We start from the raw sequence: 11,067 nt of genomic DNA on the forward strand, positions 1-11,067 counted from the left end.
CCAGGCAATGGTGGACTGAAACCTCTACAAACTGTGAGCCAAGTTAAACCTTTCCCCCTTAACTTTGGATGCTGGGTATTTTGTCTTGGCAATGAGAAAAGTCACCGAGACAAAAGCGAGGCAGTTTTTGTCTTTGATTGAACTGGGTATTTCTTAATCTTGGCAAACCAAAGGAAATGCTCTGTGGGCATGAAAACAGGGTGAGCTTCAGGCAAACCTGTAGTCGCTTGTGTTGCGTGAAGTCTGCGCAGGCCTTTCACCGGCCTCACAAGCCCTGAGGTCCTAAGTTCCCCTGTCTCTTGTCTCCTCTTTGCACTTGGGGCAAGGCCAGAATAACTGGACCTTAAGAGTGCTCTTCTTCCTGGGATGACACTATCAGAGTGTGTCCAGGGAGGCCCACTCGCACTGGGCTGATGGTCGGTGAAGGTCACCATGTCTCGCCAGCAGAGAGACCAGCTCTGCCCCATCCTGCAGGGACCAGCCGAGCAGGCCTAGCATGCGCCTGATTCCCACATGGCAGAGGCCGGCAGACAGCTTTGCAGCCCGGCTCCCCTCACAGGAGCCCTGCGCCTGTGCCTCTGTACCCAGGACAACAGTTTCAACTGCAATTTGGAAAAGCAGAGATCAGAGGGAACCCCCGGGACTGCCTGGCTTTAGCCCTTGTTAAATAGCTCTGATTTCTTTTCCCTTTGCTTAAGTGTATAATAATATTGCCAATAAATACAGCCTAGGTTGTCCTCTGCCAAGAAAAAAAGGATTAGATGGTGTTTTAATAAAGGGGAAAAATTATATTTAGGAAAAGGACATTTTACACTTCACGTAACATGAAAGTCCACTGAGTGGGAAAAGCTGGACCTACACCACGAGGGCCATGATGGCAAGGCCAGTGAAGTTCCCAGGCAGGAGCAGCTCACAGTGGAGGAAAAGAGCCCACAGCAAGCCCAGGTGGCCGAAGGAGGCACAAGTGGCCGGGTGTGGAGAGGTCCCTCTGTGGGGTCACACGTGGAGCGGTGGGCATCAGAGTGTGAGAGAATGGCTTTAGCATCATCCAGGAAGCTGGGTGGCTGTGGAGAGAAGAGAGAAGGCTACACAGAGTGCTCTATGTCTCCAAAGTAAAAGATTCGCTTTGATCCCGTCTAACCTATGGCAATCAAGATCTAGATTTGCACTTGTATTTAATTTGCCTTTTCCCCAAACCCACGTGAATGGCCAAAACCTTGCTAGGAAGCGGCACAGCAGCAGCAGCCAGCCAGGCAGAGTGGGCTCCCGCAGGAGCTGTCTGTGCGGGGTCCCCAGGCAGCCGCTCCAGGAGTTTCCTCCTACCTGGCTCTCTCGTCCTGCCCATTCAGCTCCCCCACCCACTGTGTCCGTCCTGACCTCTCCACTACCCACACCCACTGCCTGTGGAATGCTTTAGGCCTAGAGATCCGTGCATGGCTAACACTCCCGTCCTTTACCACGACACTGTTCTTCACACAGCTGCTGGAGTGCTGCTTTTCAAACCAACATCAGATCACGCCAGTGACTCATCAATCTCAACAAAGACAGCTACCTAACTGAAGGTAAAAAACAGAAGCCCTTACGTTGGTCTAAGAGCCGCTCTGATCTCACTCTGGATAACTCACGGGTCACTCATCTGTTACAACTGCTCCCCTGCTCTGCTCAAGGCATGTAGGCATTTCCCATAGTCCCAGAATATTCCCAGTGTGCTCCTGCCTCAGGACCTTTGCTTATGCTGCCTAGAACTCTCTTCTCCTAGATGCTCATACTTTTCAGTCCCTTATTTTCTTCTGGCTGAAACTCAAATATCACCATGTCCAAAAGGCTTTCCAACGTCTCTAAAACAATGACCCCTTCCCTCCAGTTCTCTAGTCTCTACACCTAATTTGATATTTTTCCACTTAACATGTCCCCATGTAGTATTGCTGTTTCTGTCTGCTTCCCCGCTACAATGTAAGATCTGTCTGCTGTCCCTCCCACTACTGCAACCATGGCCTGTGTACATGGTAAGAACTCAATGAACCCTGACAAGCGATAAGATCAGTCAATTGACCTGTATGCCAATAGCTTCAGGATTTGTTTGGGTTTTTTTCCTCTTATGAGAAAGAGCTCCGTTATATAGCTCAGACTAGCCTTGAGCTCACTATGTAGCCCAGGCTGGCCTTGAACTCATAGTGATTCTCCTGCCTGAGCCTTCCAAGTGCTGGGATTACCACCAAGTGGTGGCACTGCCATGCACAGCTCAGAAATATTTTGTTGTGGCTCTTGTAAGACAGGGTTCAGGTAGGACCAGATCTGGCTGTCATGCCTGGCTATCATTCGAGGAGAAGCACTCCTCTGTCATACATGGGGGCAGCAGACTCACAAAGCATTCTGGAGCCTGGCTCGGTGGATCAGAGGAGAAATCGCCAAGGCACAGCTTTCCCTGGGGGTCTCAGGCTCTGAACAATTGCAGGAAGCACCTGATTCTCCAGGCAGCAGAGCAGCAAGACAGCCTGGGGCTGATGTGTGCTGCTGCTGGACCCTCCTCGGTGTCTGGGGGCCCGAGCCAGTTGCCATCACACTGCCAGAAGCCATTGCCTTGGGAAGGACACAGTGACACAGGCCCTAGTTGGAGGCTGGGCCCTGGCAGGAAGCTCACAGCTACCAAGACCTGGTGCTTCAGGGAAGCTGGGTGGGACCTTGGGGTGGATGGGTGCTCCACACAGCTGCCACATGGTTCAGTTTTCTCCTCGGCCTCTTCTGTTTCCTTCCTGTCTCTGCCCCCAGTGTTCAGCCCAGAGCAGCCCCACCTCCCCCACAGTCTCCTGTCTACTGGGGTCCAGCTCAGGACAACACGCTGAGACTTGCCCAGCTGTGACCACGGTGCAGGGACTTGGAGGTCTGCAGGAAAGAACAGTGGGGGGCGAGGGGGTTGAGGGCCACAGAAAAGGAACAATGGCACCCAGGCGTGGCAACAAAGGACATGCAAACATTGGGTGTGGTCATTCTCTGGATCACTGCACTGCAGTTACCTTTAATAAATGTGGGCGTAGGCCTCCAGCTGTGTGAGTCTCCAAAATGTGACATGGAACTTTTTACTTTTTTTTATTTTATTTAAAGAAAAAAAACAGTAAAAGGGTACAAGTAATACAGAATTTCAAAAAAATAAACAGTAAGAAATCACTAGTTAATAGATTACATATTGTCATCTTAGAAATAGTTACAAAATTAAAGCATACAAAGTGGATATTCAAACAGTGATACTGCAAACAGTTGTGTTCAATGATCCAATAAAAACTTAGTGATATGGTCATCTATCTTACACACCTAAACACACTTGCAGTTGAATCCTTTAGAGCACTTTCTTTTCCTCTTTTTACAATAACATGTACACATTTTGGGTTTTATTACTCCCACAGTTCTTATTACTTTTTTTTGGAAGAGAATAAAGCCAAATGTGACAAAACAAAGCAGTCAGTCAAAACAAAGGATGGACATAGTACATGATGTAAAAACAGAATACAAGGTAATCAACAATAGTTACCATAATGCCTCAAGCTACCTCAAAAAGAATTGCCAGAGCCGGGCGTGGTGGCTCATGCCTGTAATCCCAGCACTCAGGAGGCTGAGGCAGGAGGATCGTTGCAAGCTCGAGACCAGCCTGGGCTACAAAGTGAGCTCAAGGCCAGCCTGAACTGCATAGCGAGACCCTGTCTCAAAAAGACCAAAAAAAAAAAGAATTGCCTATATCATCAGGTATAATAAAATTGAACAGAACAGTACAGAACAAAATCAATAAAACCTAAACATTGGAGACATTACAGGACTTCAAAAGAAGATAATAGTCAAACCAGAAAGGGCATCATAGTGAATCTTATTGCCTTCAAAGTAGTTGCCTCTACCCTCAAACTTGATACTATCAAACAGAACAGAATAAAATCAGTCAAAACAAGATGGTGAGAGCAATACAGGGCTTCAAATCAAGTTAATAGGAAATCAAAAAAGTTACTATAATATATCCTGCTAATTTTTTAAAAAATTTTCCCTTAACTAAAAAAATATAATAATAAAATAAATAAATGAGTCATGGAGCTTTTTAAAAAGGAAAGCATACAGGGTGCACATTATGAGAGAATTTATTTCTGTTTTTAAAATACACAAAATAATGATATATATTGCTTTCAGGGATATAAAATGTAATACAAGCATGAAAACATGGGCCCAGCAGGCGTTCATGTATTTCTTGATGAGTATCACTCTCAGAAGGAAAAGAGAAAATTAGACCTGAAGAGTACAAAGGAAATTTCAGCAATATTTTATTTCTTATATTTTAAAGTTCAAAAGATAACCAGATAATATCTATGAGATTTCAGTGACAGAAACACATAGGCAATTGTTTGATTATATTCTGAATTGCTCTGTATTTATAGATTTTCCAAATTATAAAAAAGTATCATTCAAACATTAAAAATAAAATCACAAAAAACCAAAATATTCTATAAGTAAATATACAACTAATATAAGACAAAAAAGAATTCTGTACGAATAATTGCAATGAAAACAGAACCTCAAAAAAAGAAAATTAATTTGACTTTAAAATAGTTCAAAAATAGCCCAAATTTAATATATCTTCACTTTAAAGACAAAGGTTTAATATTCATAACTCAGAAAGAGCTGCTTAAGAAAAAATCAATAGCCTAGTCAAGAAAAAAATAGTGGGGCTGGGGATTTAGCTCAGTGACATAAGCACCTGCCTTGCAAGCAGGCGGTCGTGAGTTCGATCCCCGCTACCGATAAAGTTAAAAAAAAAAAGAAAAAAAATAGGATAATTTGGACAACTGTTTCTAAGATGACAATGTGTAACCTATTACCTAATGATTTTTTACTGTATATTTTTTTCTTGAAATTCTGTATTTGTACCGTTACTGCTTTATTTCCTTTCTTTTTTCTCTCTAAATAAAAAAAAGAAAAAAAATAGGCTAAAATAGAAGAGCTAGGCACACACACTACATGTACTGTGTGATACAGTTTGTGTCTAGATGTCCCCAGAAGCCTCATGCAGTCCCAGGTGAGGCTTTGGGGAAGCGGATAGATCTAGTTTATGTGCTGGTGGGATCAAAGATGTGATTCTGCGATTCATGGTGCAATGCTAAAATTAAGGGTAAAATTAAGTGTGGATAAAATATTAAGGGCTGCGTTCATAGTTGCTTGTCACCCTTCATTTGTCGTTTATTGTTGCTGCCTGCTGCCTGGCCCCCTGTGATGCCCTATTGCCCTGTCACTCTGCCTTAGAGACAGCCAACCGTGAACTGAAACCTCTATAAATGGTGAGCCAAATAAACCTTCTCTCCTTTAACTTCAAGTGTTGGGTATTTTGTCTCAGCAATGAGGAAAGTAACTAAGACACTGTGGTTGAAGTGCAGATGGGGGCCCCCAAGCCCCACTGTGATTGAAGACCTGTCTGCTGCTGTGCTGTCAGGAGCTGGTGGCCTTACAGGGGTCCTGAGGTGCTGTGGGCACTTCCCAGGGAGTCTTTCCAGGTTGTTTTGGTTTTGTTTTTGTCTCAACAAAGAACTGGACAAGCAAAAAACGTAGCAAAGTTTTACATTTATGAATGGCAAGAAAGTAAGAATGGTTTGAAGACTGAGAACAGAGCTCTGAGAACGAGAAAGGACACGGCCATAAAATGAAGGGCTACCATCTTTTGTATCTCCCTCTGGGGCTGAAGATAGATCTAGATTAACCTATCAAAACCCTGCTTGGTCTCACATCAGAAGATAACATCTTCTGATTGGTCCCAGGGGCAGGGTTTGGGAACTGTTTTTCTGCGCATGTGTCCTGGATCTTCATGACTGACAGATCATGCCCACTTGCCCAGACAGCTGGCCACACCTCTTTGAGGGCAGAGCATAGCACTTGGGGCGAAATGTTTGTTGTTTCTTGGGCTTCTCTGACACACATGAGAATGGTTATAAAAGAAGCAAGCCTGGCCCTACCAAGCCTCTTTCTCTGTCTTGTTCTAAATGTGATGGTGCTGTCTTCCTCCTCCCTCCCCAGGGGCCAAACCAACAGGCCTCCCTGTAACAGTGACAGAGGCTGCCTCTTCCTGCGCTGTCCTTGGCAGAGGGACTTTAATTCTCTTCCCCTTTGCCCAGCATTCTGAATTCCAAAAAAAGCCCACATCTCAGTGATGAAGATGCTAACTGCTAATTAATCTTTCCTTAGATTCACAGAACCCACAATAGCTGGTGACCTTCAGATAACAACACACTGTGAACACCCAGCCTTATCTTACTGTTCTTTAATCCTGTTCAACAACTGCTGCAAAGCGTACACATTGCTGCAAAGGTTTAACTTGCAGAAACAATAAGGTTTATCAAGAGAATTGTAGAAATTAGACTCAGGAAGCCCAAGTTGATTGCAAGGATTGAGCCACAGAGAGCAAAACTTAGACACACACCTTGAGTGGACCAGACCTCACCCAGCCTGTAATCTTCCTGCCCGTGGTCCCTTCTACATCTTCTCTCTACTTATAAAACCCTTTCACTTACCTGAGTTCCTTAAGTCTTTGGGGAGGGGACAATAGTCTGTCCATCTTTCCAGAGTGCTGACCTCTGAGAAAAACTGATTTCTTCCCCATCAACTTGCACCTCTCACAGATTATCCTTCTAGTGGTGAGCATGTGGACTTGGGCCCCCTATCACCTTCATCTTGGATTTTGATTCCTCAAAGCTGGGAGCTGAATAAATCTACTTGCCTTTTATTTCATTCTAATAATTCAAAACTAATACCAAAAACTACATTTCAAATAAAATCAACCCACTACTGATCAAAAATGGCAAAATAAAATATATTTTCAAACTATCAAATCGGCAAATATTTTCTTACGATATGTAACTCATGGCAAGAATTGGAAGGTTGAAGCACTAAAGAGCAAAGGAAATTATCATTCCTTAAGGGGAAGGGCATGAACTGCTTGAATCAAGAAAACAATCTGACAAAGTCATAAAAGCCTTTACTACCTGTCTCCTTTTATCTACTTTTAGAAACTAAGGAGCTGGTGAAGAGGTGAGCAGAGGTGTTCTCAAGGATACAGAGTGCAGTGTTACACTAGTATTTAAAAGTTAGAAAGAAGTAAAATCCCCAATATACAGCTGCTTAAGCAGATCACTTTTTAATTAAAGTTATTGGTACAATTTAGGTATACATAATGATCATATTCATCATAGGGAATTTACACCTGTATATGATATATTTTGATATTCCTGCTGTCTCCCAGTCCCCTCCCTCCTTTCAACCCCTCTTCCCTTCCCTATTTACAAACCTCCATTTCCATTTTATCCTTTTATTCCTTTCTCTTCCTTCCCTTCCCCCTTCCTCCTCCCTAGTTCCTCTTTCCTTTTGAACAATTTCTTCCTATTTCATAATATCAATTGTACATTTTGGTCCTTTTTTACTCTTTCAGTTTCTTATACCATGGAGACAATTTGATGTTTACACACATGTTTCCAATTTATTTCACTTAAGAATATAGTCTCAAGATACATCCATTTACCTAGAAATGTCTCAAATTCATCCTTCTTTATGGCTGTGTAGTACTCCACTGTATAAAACCTTTTGCGCAGCAAAAGACATCACCAAGAGAGTGCAAAGACCACCCACAGAGTGAGGGAAATTTTTAGCCAGTTTTTCCTCAGAAAAAGGACTTATATTTAGGACACATAAAGAATTTTTTAAAAATCAGATCCCTCAAATTTAAAAACTCAATCCAAAAATAGGCATCTGAGTTGAATATACACTTCTCAGAGGAAGAAATACAACTGCCAAATAAATATATGAAAAAATGTTCAGCATGACTGGTCATTTGAGAGCTGCAAATTGAAACAATGCTGAGATTTCATCTCACTCCAGAAAGAGTGGCTCTCATGGAGAAATCAACCAATAACAAGTGCTGGCGGACTGTGGGGGAAAATGAAAACTTCTCCGCTGTTGATGGAAGTGCAGACTTGTGCAACTACTCTGGAAATCAGTGTGGAGATTCCCAAAAAACCCCACCTAGAATTAGAGGTCGCATTCGACCCAGTCATTCCCCTTGTGGGTATCTTTCCAAAAGAATTAAAAACATCATACCACAGTGATACATGTGCACCCATGTTGATAGCAGCACAGTTTGTAATAGTTAAATCTTGGAAACAACCCATGTACCCATCAGCTGAGGAATGGATTAAGAAGTAGATCATTTTAAAACAGGAGGTTAGGGCATGCAAAGCTAGCTGGGGAAGGAGGTGAGACCTGTTAACTACGAGATTCCAGGACATGTATACAGAACAGTTCCCGAAACCCTGCATGTGGACTTCTCATGAAAATCTGAGCAAGTCTTGGATAGGACGGCCTGGACTTGACATCAGCCTGAGGAGTGGGTGATGCAAAGCAGAAGGTCACAGTGAGTCTTTGCTCTGTTCTTGCTTGCGTGGTGGCCTGCCCTCATGCTGTCAGAGCTTGTTCTTGCTGTTTTTACTTGGCCTTAACTTACTCTATAGAGCCGATTTCCTTTCCTACCTTTAATAAAACTCTGTTACTGTTTGCACTTTCTTTGATCTGGACAGAAAGAACCTAGAAACCACCTCCAGGGAAGACTCCGCCACCCCAAAACCCACTGACAATTTCACATCTAGAGAAACAAATACCATGCATTCCAAAAAATACAATAATGGCATGCAGAACTGGCCATGCGACACAGTACAGAAAGCAGGACAGTCATCCAGGTATACCATGCGCATCTAACATCATGTGTGACTCTGTGCTTGTCTTATGCTGAGAAAACACTTTCATATAAGAAACCAGTTGCACATCACTGGTCATTCAAGAGATGCAAATTATAACAACACTGAGATTCCACTTCGCCCCTGAAAGAATAGCCACTATCAAGAAATCAACCAATAACAAACGCTGAAAGAGCTGAGGGGGAAAAGGGACCCTTCTCCACTGCTGGCGGGAGTGTAGACTGGTGCGACCACTGTGCAAATCAGTGTGGAGATTCCTCAAAAACGAAGGTCCCCTTTGACTCAGCTATTTCCCTTCTGGCTATCTTCCCAGAAGAATTAAAGACATGGTATCTCAGCAAAATATGTGCACCCATGTTTATAGCAGCACAATTTGTAATAGCTACATCTTGGAAACAATCCAAAAGCCCATCAACTGAGGAAGGGATGAAAAAGATGTGGTATTTTTATACAATGGAGTACTAGTCAGTCATAAAGAAAAATAAAGTTGAGACTTTAATAGGTAAATGGATGCAACTAGGGACTATACTCAAAGGTGAAATAAATCAACTTGCATAGTAAACATCATATCATCTTCCTAGTGCAAGAAGCTGAAATAAATAATCTATATGCATATATATGGTAGTTAAAAGTGATCTTACTAATTTCTCTTAGTTCATTGAAAAGAAAGATTTGTGCAATAAAATGCAGATATCTTGCACTCTGAGTAACTAATTAAAAGGTAGTAATACATAATATGTTAGCAATTGTTACCCTCTAATTACCTTCTTTTGAAGTTTTTGTCTCTTTAAAGTAAAAAGAGAGAAAGAAAGAAGAAAGAAAGAAAGAAAGAAAGAAAGAAAGAAAGAAAGAAAGAAAGAAAGAAAGAAAGGAAGGAAGAAACCAGGTTGCAAAAAGAAAAATACCAGGTTACAACATAAAATAGTAGCACTTCATTTTTTAGAAAGTATACAAGCATACAAATAAAACTGGAATACTTAGTCCTTAAATATTAACATCATATCTGGATGACAGAAATTAAAAGATGCTCCTGTTTTGCCTTCTTCATCCTGTGCTTTTAGGAAGAACCTAAGTGAGCTGAAGAGGGAGGAGCCCAACTTGGACAATTCCTGGGCCCCAGGCTCACTGTGAGTCACAGGCAGGAACCTGAGACTGTAGAGGAGGGAGCAGTCCATGTCAGGGGACCTAACAGTGACCTCAGCTCACGCGGCTTAAAGCTCTAACACTCAGTGTGGTTTTATTTCTGGTTGAATTTCAGATGGTGCTGGTCCAAACCCTGCTCAGCTCTCTGTATTCACAGCTAAGGGGAAGCAGCAGCCCCCCCACCCTTCCCCCCACTCCAGCCCTCTAATGGTTCATCTCCCCAAAGCCGCCCAGCCAGCCATGACCCAGCCTGTTACCTCTTCTGTCTCCATCTCCTTGGTCCTTGCTTCTTCCTGTCACCACAAACCATGGCTCTTCCCGATTTGAAGCACCTCTACCCTTTGCTTTTCGAGCCTGCCTGACAATTCCTTCCATTTACTCACTTATTTTCTGAATACTTGATCAGAATGTTGTTCCCACACATCAGATCCTACCCTTTCTATCTGCATGTGAGTCATAAAAGGAAACCAGGACTCAGCATAGCTACCCACAATCACACAAGCTAAAAGGAGTTCATTCTTCATGGACCTTTCTCCAAAGAGCAAAAGCAACAAACCAGAGATGAAGAAGGAGGGTGGTTCATTTGTCCCAGTTTCTGGATTTAGTACAGAAAGTCCTACATCTCTGTAAACTTCTGTCCTGGGAAACCAGGTCAGTTGATCACCTAGGAAGGAAATGAAATTCTTTGGCAGTGATTAAAGCAAGCTTTCTGATGCTCAGAGAACTTGAGGGATGAATTGCACAAAGGCCCGGATGTGAGGAGAATTATTCTTTAAAAAGTTTTATTTGACAGCTAAAGATTTAATGTAAATATTTAAATATTTAAATATTATCAAAAGCAAATAGAGCACTGAACTCTACAGGTACTGCTATGTCTCCTTTTCACTTTGACTGCGAAAAGCCAAAGGCCAAATTTGTATTCAAACTCTTGAGTAAAACATACAAGAAATATGGAACATATTCTGGGCTTTGAGTTGGTCAGAGATTTATTTTCTTTTTCTTAGCTTTATGTTCTTTTCTAATTTTTTTTTGTATTAGTAAAAAAAAAAATTCAGGATATTTATTCATGTCTTCTATAACTAATCATTCAACAGATGCCACTTCAGGGACAGGACAAAGAACAAAACCAAGCCCTTGTGCTTGTGGCACTGACATTCCA

General features: G+C 42.4%; 1 long non-coding RNA gene across 1 annotated transcript; it reads right to left on the minus strand.

Annotated features, from left to right (window-relative positions):
* Nucleotides 1-767: 767 nt before the first annotated feature.
* LOC111758487 (uncharacterized) lies at nucleotides 768-10,431 on the minus strand. Its single transcript, XR_002792670.2, has 2 exons — nucleotides 10,166-10,431; nucleotides 768-1,064 (listed from the first exon to the last, which is right to left on the minus strand). It is a non-coding gene; the product is annotated as an uncharacterized LOC111758487 (long non-coding RNA).
* Between the last annotated feature and the right edge of the window lie 636 nt (nucleotides 10,432-11,067).

This window comes from Cavia porcellus, unplaced genomic scaffold (genome assembly GCF_034190915.1).
Source record: "Cavia porcellus strain 051 isolate PalLab524CR breed Dunkin Hartley unplaced genomic scaffold, mCavPor4.1 scaffold_6, whole genome shotgun sequence".
In the NCBI taxonomy this organism is placed as follows: Eukaryota; Metazoa; Chordata; class Mammalia; order Rodentia; family Caviidae; genus Cavia; species Cavia porcellus.